Source organism: Pseudocercospora fijiensis (genome assembly GCF_000340215.1).
Source record: "Pseudocercospora fijiensis CIRAD86 unplaced genomic scaffold MYCFIscaffold_7, whole genome shotgun sequence".
Classification (NCBI taxonomy): Eukaryota; Fungi; Ascomycota; class Dothideomycetes; order Mycosphaerellales; family Mycosphaerellaceae; genus Pseudocercospora; species Pseudocercospora fijiensis.
Window position 1 is genome coordinate 2,597,261 of NW_006921538.1, and position 10,043 is coordinate 2,607,303.

The following is a 10,043-nucleotide window of genomic DNA, read 5'->3' on the forward strand; positions in this document are numbered from 1 at the left end:
CGGCCTCTATTGCGGCCTCCTCTATATAGCCGGCGGCTACGGCCTCTTCTACGGTTATTGTTACTGTTCCTATTGTTAGCATTGTTGTTATAGTAGGAACCTTAGTTTCCTCCGCCGCGGCTACTACGGCTGCTACGGTTAGTACTAGCTAGTCGGATCCTTAATTCTAGTCGTTATTAGAGCTAAACAGCCCGTTCGGCTGTTTCTACTTCGACTATAAATTGAATGCGTATTAGGTTAGCTTGTTCGAATACACGGCGACGGTCCAATTCGAGGATAAGTTCCTATCTAAGTTTTAAGCGTATCTCGGAGATCTATATAGAATTAGTCTTAGGCGGAAGGTCGTCTTTAAGGGTTTTTAAATAGGCCTCGAATAAGCGAGCCGATTAATTAGTCTTCTATTTAGCTCGAAGATATAGGTCCTAAGCATATTGTTGCCTTAGTATAGGGTTTCTAAGGGTATCTAGTATAATGGTTTTGTAGGTCTGCTACTAAACAGCGGTCTGATCGTTAAGGGAGTTAAAATAGTCATCCTATATACGCTTTAGGTCGCTATTGATGTACTGCATAGCGTATACGACTAAGGAATAGTCGTCTAGTAGCGCTCTTAGTGCGTTGCGCTAGTTGAGTTCACAGTCACGAATGTAGTCGTTATACTGCTTCCGACTAGAGCTATTAAATACAGTGCAGTCCTTAAGTTTAGCGTCCTTCTTTTAGATAGGTAGTAAAGAAGGTCCCGCTGTTAGTTTAGTCGTCGGGGCTTCCTAAAGGCGACGGAGCTTAAGGAGATTATCCTTTAGCTATTGTTCTTAACGTAGGGCAGTAAGCCTGTTTTAGGTAGCTTCTTAAAGTCTCCCTAATGGTTGAGGCCTAAAGGCTAGTTAGCTATATCGTCGATTGACAATATTGTTAAGAATGTCGTTAACAGGCAATTCCGGATTATTACCTAGAATTACAGGTTCTTCTTTAGCAGGCTCTCCGGCAGGCTCTTTAGTAGGAGGCACTTTAGTAGGAGCCTTAGTAGGCACTTCAGTAGGCACTGTGCTACTAGCGTTGTTATTGCTAGCGCTACTAGCGGCAGCACGGTTATTGTTTCGTAATAAACCGACTATTATAAGGGGTAACACCGATAATGTATTATTAGCCCCTAAGATGCGGATGTAGCGGAATTAGTAGATATTAGTCTAGTACGATTAACTTAGTATAATAGGCCGTATAGAAGGCCTTGCTTAATAATTAGTACGGTTGTTTCGATAGAGTAGTACGTATAGGTCCCGTTCTTCGGGCGCAATATAGTTAGATTAGTCTTGTTCGTAGCTATACCGCTAAAAGCTTGAAATAAGAACTATCTAGCTACTGCCCTTAAAGGGTAGATCGAATACTGTATAAGAAGGGTATATTAGCAGGTAGATAGGGTAGTAGTAGGTACAAGTAGTATTCGATAAGGACCTAGGAGGAGAGGGAGGAAGGTAGGCAAGTTGGCCTACTGCTAAGCGCCAAGCCCTGCCTAAGGCATCGAGACCCTGGCTTTACTCGAGCCCGGTCACATACCAATCACGTATAACCTCTTTAGTCCTAATACCTACGGAAGACCTTCGTCGCTATAATCTAATAGAGTTGCCGATTCGGGTCCGATATTAGTTCGCGTAGTCGTTACTATCCTTTGCGTATCGCCGCTTCTTGCCTTATATTAAGTCTTTAATTGCGTATCCCTAGGTTAGCTATTACTTAAGTAGCTTTACCGGTCGCGGTTAGGCGCCCGCGTACGTAGCGGAGCGGTTACAAAGCAGTAACGAGAAGGTAGTAATTAGACCCCGTACCCTTAGTATATAAGGCGCCTATTCTTCTTCTAACTTCTTCTCTACTTTACTATATACTATAAGCCTTCGAAGAGTCCTTTAACCTCTTCTATAGCCTTCTTTAATTAATTATTATTAAGTTTAGTTTAATAAACCGCAACAACTCTACTCCGTAGCGCCCGATACTATTACTAATTCTAGCTAGTAACAACGTATTTAGTTTTTAAGACTTTAAGTCCTTAAACGTTAACGGTCCCGGTAGTAGTAAGTATTCGATAGCGTTTCGCGGCGTTTTTAGTAGCTAATTAGTATAGTTCGTCGACCTCTCTCTCTCGATAATATATCTTAAGGAGACCCGCCTAATCCCTTCGGCGCTAGTCCTACTAGTCGTAGTAGCAAGAGTCCCGTCGTTAGTACGCTAGGTTATTATGCCTATTATAGTATTCTTACGATACCGGATCCGTCGCAACCCTTACTACCCTAGGCCTACTATATCGCCGAGGTATTAACTTCTAACTAGCCTATTAAGAAGGCGCTTACTAATCCGCCGCCTCTCTAAGGTCTGCCCGCTCTCTATAAGCCTATCTATACTAAGTATATTTACTATCGGTAGAAAGCTAAGGATACGAATAGTAAGAATAGAGTTATCGACGAGAAGTCGAAGTTAGACGTAGTAGTAGTCTATAAGAAGCCTTCGGGAGGATCTTGCTAGTATTATAAGGATAGTCCTAGTAACCCGTCGTATATCCTAGTACATTTCGAGCCTATTTCGTCGCCGTTTTGCCGCTAATCTGTACTAGGTTCCTAAAGAGATATAGCGCGCTACTAATGTCTAGTATTACCTTCGTCGCGATACGCTCTACGCTCCGGATTAAGCTACGATCGATCGTCGTTACTAGCGTCTTATAGGCTATTTAAACAAGTTTATAGTAGCCTTATTCGATCTCGACCGCGAGGTCCGTAACCGCGCTCCTAACGAGATTAAGTCGCCTAATAAGGGCCTCGCTTCCGCTAACGCGTATAAGTACTGCTATTAGGCTCGGAGGGTTAGCTATAAGTATACCGAGAAGGAGTAGAATACGGGTCGTAGCGATAGCGGGCATCGTCCGAGAAACGTAGTAGTAGACTCTTAGGCCGAGTTTACTATAGTGCGAGGTGTAACGACTTAGGAGTAGCGTCTTATCTACTAGGGCTAGTACGCGGTATAATTTCGGTATAGGTTCGAGGCGGTTTCGGTAGCGAGATAGTAGAGGGCATTTGCTTTTAAGCGTAGAGTTAGGTTTAAGGTTTTCTACGATTTGCGATACGAAGCTTATAGTTCCCTACGGAAACTAGCTTCTCTTAAGATTAATAATCAATTAATATTTACTAAGGTTTAAGCGTAGATTTAGTTAACTGCTACGTTCTATAATGCGATAGATAGATACTAAAAGCATAGGTTTCTCGCAAACGACCCTTTATTATACGCTTCCTAAAATCTAGTATCTCTATATCCTCGCTTTCGTAGGCCTTCCTCGTTTCCGAGCTAGGCCCTTTTCGTTAGTCTTTCGAGCCTCGCGCGGGTAATCCTTCGTTACGTCGTAATTTGCCTTATATAAACTAAGGAGATTATCGGCCGCTAGGTCGCTTTCTATTACCTAATCGTCGTGTTCTAGCGAGTAGCCTATCTAACGGATTTTAAGCTAAAGTCTCTCCTTCGTAAGACAATAAGATAGGATTTCCTCGACTTCGAAACGTTTATTACCTTCTCCGTCGTCTGCGAGTAGCTCTACTAGTAGTAGTTCGTAGCCTTCTCGTAGGCGGTATAGTTCTAGAAGAGAGACGTAGAAGACTAGGTAAAATCTCTTTATTAAAGGAGGGAGGTCTAGCTCGTAAGCGTAGGTACCGATACGATTTTTAATAGTAAAGGGCCTAAGGTACTTATTATTAAGCTTCTTATAAGGGCAGCGAGTATAGATATTCTTCTCCGAAACGAGGACTCGTTTACTAATATTAAACTATCGGTCTTAGACCGATCTATTATAATATCTCTTTTATAGAGCTGCTATATATTCTAGGCTAGACTTTGCATTATCGAATTCTTCTTGCCTCGCTAGAATCTATACGTAGGCTTGCTTAGCGAGTTTGCGAGACTTCGACGTAGTTTCGGTATCTCCTCGCCCCCCCTATAGTAGGTATTCTTAGTTAGTAGCGCGACGAATGCCGTTAGCAGTATTTAGAACGATCCTAAAGGCGATTTAGATTAGCGACTTCTCTAATCTAGTATAGATTTTGCTATTATACGCGAGAGCAGTAGTATAAAGAAGCTATGCCTAATCGTCTTAGTTCTAATTATAGTAGATATAGAGATATATTTCGAGGTTCTAATTTAAACGCTCTATTTGCCTATCTGTTTAAGGATAGAAGGTAGTGCTAAGGCGCTTCTTATAGGCTAAATAGTAATAAAACGCGCTCTAATATATGCTTATAAAGACTAATCCTCGATCTAAGACAATGCTATCGGGAACGCCGCTATTGCAAACGATTTCTCGGAATACAAGTTTAGCAAGCTATACTATATCGATTCTAGAGGTAATAGGGAAGTACTAGACTATCTTCGAAAACCTATCGACGATAACTAGAATCGAGTCGTAGACGCCGCCGTTAAAGCCCTTTAAGGGTAGAAGTCTAGTAACGAAGTCTATAGAGATATAGCGCTATAGTTCGGTAGGGACTTCTAGTAGCTTTAGCGTCCTGTACAGTTTATACCGTTTAATCTTTAATCTCTAGTATATATCGCATTCTGCGATATATTATTCGACGTCCTTCGTAATACCTTTCTATAAGTACTTAGCGGCGATAGCTTCTTATATACGCTACTTTCTATAATAACTAGCCGTTAGGTCGTTATAGTTGCAGTATAAGATCTCTTATCGTAATAAAGCACTTTGCGGTATATAGACTTTGCCGTTAAAGCGAAGAAGTCTATTATTATCGAAGTTATATCGATTGAGATCGGCCTATAGGGCTAAGTTAGCTCCTCGGTCGTCTCCTATAGTAGAATCGCTATCGTTTCGGCCCTGTTTCGCTATCTTAACGTCTTAAATATAAGGATCTCTTATTTGCGTCGATTTAATTAGATCGAGAAGGGACTTTAGAGCCTCGTTCGAGAAAGCTCCTTTATCGGTAGCCGCTATAGCGATAGCGATACGAGATACGCGAGACGTAAGCCTTTCGTATACTCTTCCGATCGAGATTGTTACTATTAATATCTCGTCGTTAATAAGAGTATCTATTGCTAGGTACCTACTATTATCGTTTAAAAGTAGAGGTCCTACGGACTTTGCCTAATTAGGGCAAATATAAAGGTTTTCGGTCTACGAAGTGCTTCCTAGTACTAGCTTGTAGCTATTTCGATACTCTCCCGGCGCCTCTATAGGGGCGGAACTAGTAGCGATCGTTATAACTCCTAGTTTCTTCTAGAGCAAGGGAAGTATACCTTTAAGCTCCTAGGATTTAGTACTATCTTTAAAGCCTTTAAAGTAATCTAGTCTTCTAAATAGTCTATTAGAAGGGTTAGCGGATCCCTTCTTATACTCGATAACGAAGTTATATACTACGAGCCGTTCGGCGATGCGGGCTTATCTCCTAAACAAAGTCTATATAGTCACAAAGTACTATAAGTTATTATAGTTAGTTAGGACCCGAATTAGGTATACGGCGCTACCGAGATAGTATCGCTAGACCTTAAAACATTCCGAGATAGCTATTAGCTCCTTATCGGGCGTGCTATACCGAATCTGCGGTCCTATAAAGCTACGCGAATAATACGTAACTAGATACTAGTAGCGTTGCTTAGGATTTTCCGTCGACGGCTATAGTATAATACTCGTATAAGTAGCGTCCGAAGCGTCCGTAATTACGCAAATTAGTAGTAATAGGTCGAAGTGTTTAAGAAGCGGAGCTTCTTAGAAGGCCTTCTTAAGCTCTTTAAACGCACTGTTTATAGCTTCTAACTATTCCTATAGGCCTCTAACTATAATACTCTTTCTGCGTTTGTTTGTTCCCTTATAGCTACTGTTACACGAGGGACGATCAGTAGTTAGGCAATAGTATTATAAGATGTGAGTATCTACGTGCTATAGAAAGTATGTACCGGGCTCGGCTAGCGTACCGTCCCTGCCGTAACAGCACCCCCGTCCGACAGAACGAAGGCTAGCGTACTATATTAGCCAAACCCCTTCTTATATACTCCTTCTGCTTTTGCTCGTTTTCCTTACAGTATGTCTACCTCCCCTTAGTCTGAGTCTACCAGTTCAGCGCGCGTCTTTAGAAACCGGGGGGATAAGTTGCTTACTAAGGGGCATCAGAGCCTGCACCTCAGGAACCACAGAATTGGGCTTAACGACTTGATCGCTAATAGTCTTAGTAGGGTCGATGAAAGCCTAAGTCTGCGGCGTTAGTAATATAGAATGATTAAGCTACACTAATGTCGGTAGGGGTTCTTCGGATCCGGCGAGCCTAATTATAGAACGCAGGCTAATAGAATTAAAGTTAGCGGGATCATTAAAATGCGTCGGAAGCGTAGTAGTGAATTTTATGCCGGAAGAGCTATAACGGATACGTACCTCGGTAGTGACACTCTCTATAATATTGCCAACGTCTACGGAGAACGCTAGGAAAACAGCGCGACGAGCGAGCAGTACGAGATCGGTAGCAGTAAGAAAGATACCTAGGTTAGCCGCGCCGCCTACCTTAATATCCTCGATTATGCAGCCTCGGATATAGGTATTAATTATAAAGGCGGAGCCGGCATTATCGAATATAGTGCGGTACTTCTAGGTGCTTGTAGTAGTACCGAGTTCCTTAGCTAGCTCGGGGGTAAGCTGCGAGACCGTATACGTAGTACGCTCGAAGAGGATAGGGAGGGGGGACTCGAGGCTAGACTCTTAGGGGATCGTAAGCGTCTAGAGAAGCGATTGATCCTTAGCCTGCTCTATAGGATTGTAGACGTTAGGGGTAAGCCTAAAGAGCAAGCGGAATGAATCCTTGTTTGCTATATTATATAATAACAAACGGCAGGGACCCTCGCTATAAACAGCTATTCCGGAGAACGTGTAAATACAAAGGGGATGACAGCTTAGAGGTTTCGCCGGTGCTAGTGCTCGCCCTCTTGCGCTTAGCCCCGCCGCTCTTGTCTTGTGTCTTTCTTACGCCGACGTGCTATACCTGCTTTAGCGTCTTAGGGGCGGCCATCGTAGTAGGTGCCGAGGCTAGTAGAGTAGAGGCGCGCGGGAAAAGATTAGTAGTCCGAATTAGCGGTAGCTTCTTTGCGGCCTTGCCCTTGCCCTTCGAGGCTAGAGCGAGGGTACTAGCGTCGGCGGTACTATAGCGAGACTTAACCTTACGCTTATACTTATCCGAAGGTTATAGGGTTACCTTATCTAAAGGTTATAGGGTTGCCTCTTCGTCGGCCTCTTCTACTTTATCGGCGGCTACGGTACTAACGAGCGTCTTAGATTTAATAGCTATAGCGAGCTCGTTCGATAGATAAAGGTATAGGTCGGTACGTTACTTATCGCTAAGTACCTAGTATCGTCCTATAATACCTATATACCCTAGTCCGCGATATAGTTTTACCGGATCTATATCTTTTATAATATAGTTATATTCGATATCGTCTAGTAGTAGGCTCTTCTTATTACGCGTAGTAACCTAGTCGTAGTCTATATATAGTATACGACCTATTTGTAACTAGAGGTACGCTATTTATAGGAAGTAGTTAAGCGCGGGCTCCGTTAGCGTACCGTCCTTATTAACCGTATTATAGCTCCTTATATTCTCGAAGACGTAGTCTAGGATCGCGATAATATCGATTTCGGTCGGCTACTCTACTATAGAGACCTTAAAGGTAAGCTAGGACAGAGAAATAATTTAGAGCTACTTCTTATATAAGAGGTATTTCGGCTTTTAGCGGTATTTTCGCTAGTATACTTGCTATTAGCGTACCGAAGTAATCGGCTTAGTCTTACCTTCGATATCGAGAGATATAGCGCTTATAATTATTACTTAGTTACTAGCGTTATCGATATAGGTCTAGGTAACCTAGTCTAGAGCCTTATAGCGGAAGGTTCTACTACCTATAAGTATAGTATAATAAGTAATAGCGGCGATCTTGTACGTACTATTAGGATACTAGTCGTAGTATAGATATAGCGGGCTAATTAGCTTACGCTTAGAGCGTAGATATCCCTATACTTCTACGGAGCACGTATACTACTTTCCGAGATCCTTTAGGCCGATAGTTATATCGTTAACCTTACGGTATATTATTCCTAATTTAAAGTCGGATAAGCGGGTACCTATCGGTAGTATATAGTCTATTATCTTAAATCCTAGCGTATTATATATCGATACCGCTATATTAGCTTAGTACTACGACTCTAACTAATCCTTAATACTAGTATACTATATACCCGAGCGCTAAAAGTTCTTATTTTTATCTATATTAACTACTCTATAGCGTATCTTCTTCTTGTTTATAATAGCTAGGGCGTCTTTCTAATTACTATTTTCGTCCGCCTTGCTCTCGTCCCTTTTAGCTACTCTAGCTGCTCTACGGCGCTACTTCTTCTCCTCTACGTCTATTAGAGTATTCTCGTTATCTTCGTCCTCCTTTTACGTATCTATTACGTCGTCGATAGCGGACGCGTCGCTAGTATTATCGATATAGTCCTCGGCTTATATAGAGCCTTAATCGTCGGCGTCCTTAGTATTAGCTTATATAGAGTCCTAATTGTCCTTAGCGTCGGCGTCGTTAGTAGGCTTAGCGTAGCTAGTAGGATTAGTATCGTCGGTAGGTTTAGCGTAATTAGTAGGCTCGTCTAATATCTTATTTATATAGTCGGCGGCTAGAGAGTCGGCGTCGCACTTTACTACTATACGTATCTATAGTAGCGTATAGAGTAATAGGGTCGGTCCTAAGACTAGCGGGCCTCTATAGTATCCCTAGACACGGTCGAATATAGCTTAGAGCCTACTACGCAGGTCTGTACTAGGTACTAGAGTAGGGTAAAAGTCGCTAATAAATTCTTTAAAGTACTCGTTTATATAAGCAGTCTTATATACCGAGCTAAGGAATTAGTATTCGTATACTAGTTAGAGCGTAATTTGTTCTATATAGGCTAACTTATCTATTATTATAAGACGCTCGATAGTATTATTATCCTCCTTTATAGCGACTTTAACGGCGTTTACCGTCGTTATATAAAAGAGGGTAGCGGTGCGCTAGTAGGCGCCTAATGCCTTTATAGCGTCTCGAATATCTCTATTTATATCGACGCTGTCTAGGATCGGGTATTGCCGTCGCTTACTATCGTTCTAATCGCCGTACTATAAGTCGTCGCCGTCGTTAGCGTTTTAGCGTACTAGAGAGTCGCTATTGTCGTAAGAGTCGCCGCGTACTAGAGAGTCGTTGCCGCCGTTAGGGTTCTCGCGTACTAGGGAGTTATAGTCGATAGGGGCTAGGGCATTATTATACTTAGTCTCCTCGTCGTACGTTTACGCGAGCGTTTTAGCCTTAGAGTCGTTCGCTACGACGTACTATCCTAGATTGTACTCGTCGTTAAAGTAGGTAGTTTCTATTATACAAATCCTCGCCTCTAATCTATTTTTCGAGGTTAGAATAAACGCGTCGCCTACTTCGGTAAGGCTTATACCGACGTTAGCTTCTAGCAACTTCTACGCGAACTTAGCGTCTAGTATAGTCTTTATACTTAGGAACGCGATAGGGACGGCCTCGGTTAGCTATACTGCTATTATAGGCTCTATTATATAGGCTAAAATTGCCTCTATTGCTACCTCCTAGAGCTCTTTATTGCGTTCTTGTACCTCTATAGGGTCCTATATCTCGGTGTTCTATCCTAGAGCCTTGCTTCCTACTATAGTCGATAATATAGCGACTAGACCTATCTCCTCCTTATAGTTAGCGTTCTTAGGTATACCCTTCGGCGACTTCTTAGTAGCGGCGTCCTCTGCGCTACCGACGTCCTTTAGTAGTCGTAGTTACTCGATAGCGGCGTCCTTTTATAGTTGCTGCTTATTAATAGTCTTTAGCTAGTATACGCGGTCTTGTAATAGCTTAGCGTCCGCCTAGGGAAGCTTACCTACTACCTTTTTATATACTACTTAGCCGTATAAGGTAAGTACCTACTTGCCGTCTACTATAACTACCGTACTGTCCTCGTCTTCTACCTATCTACCGAG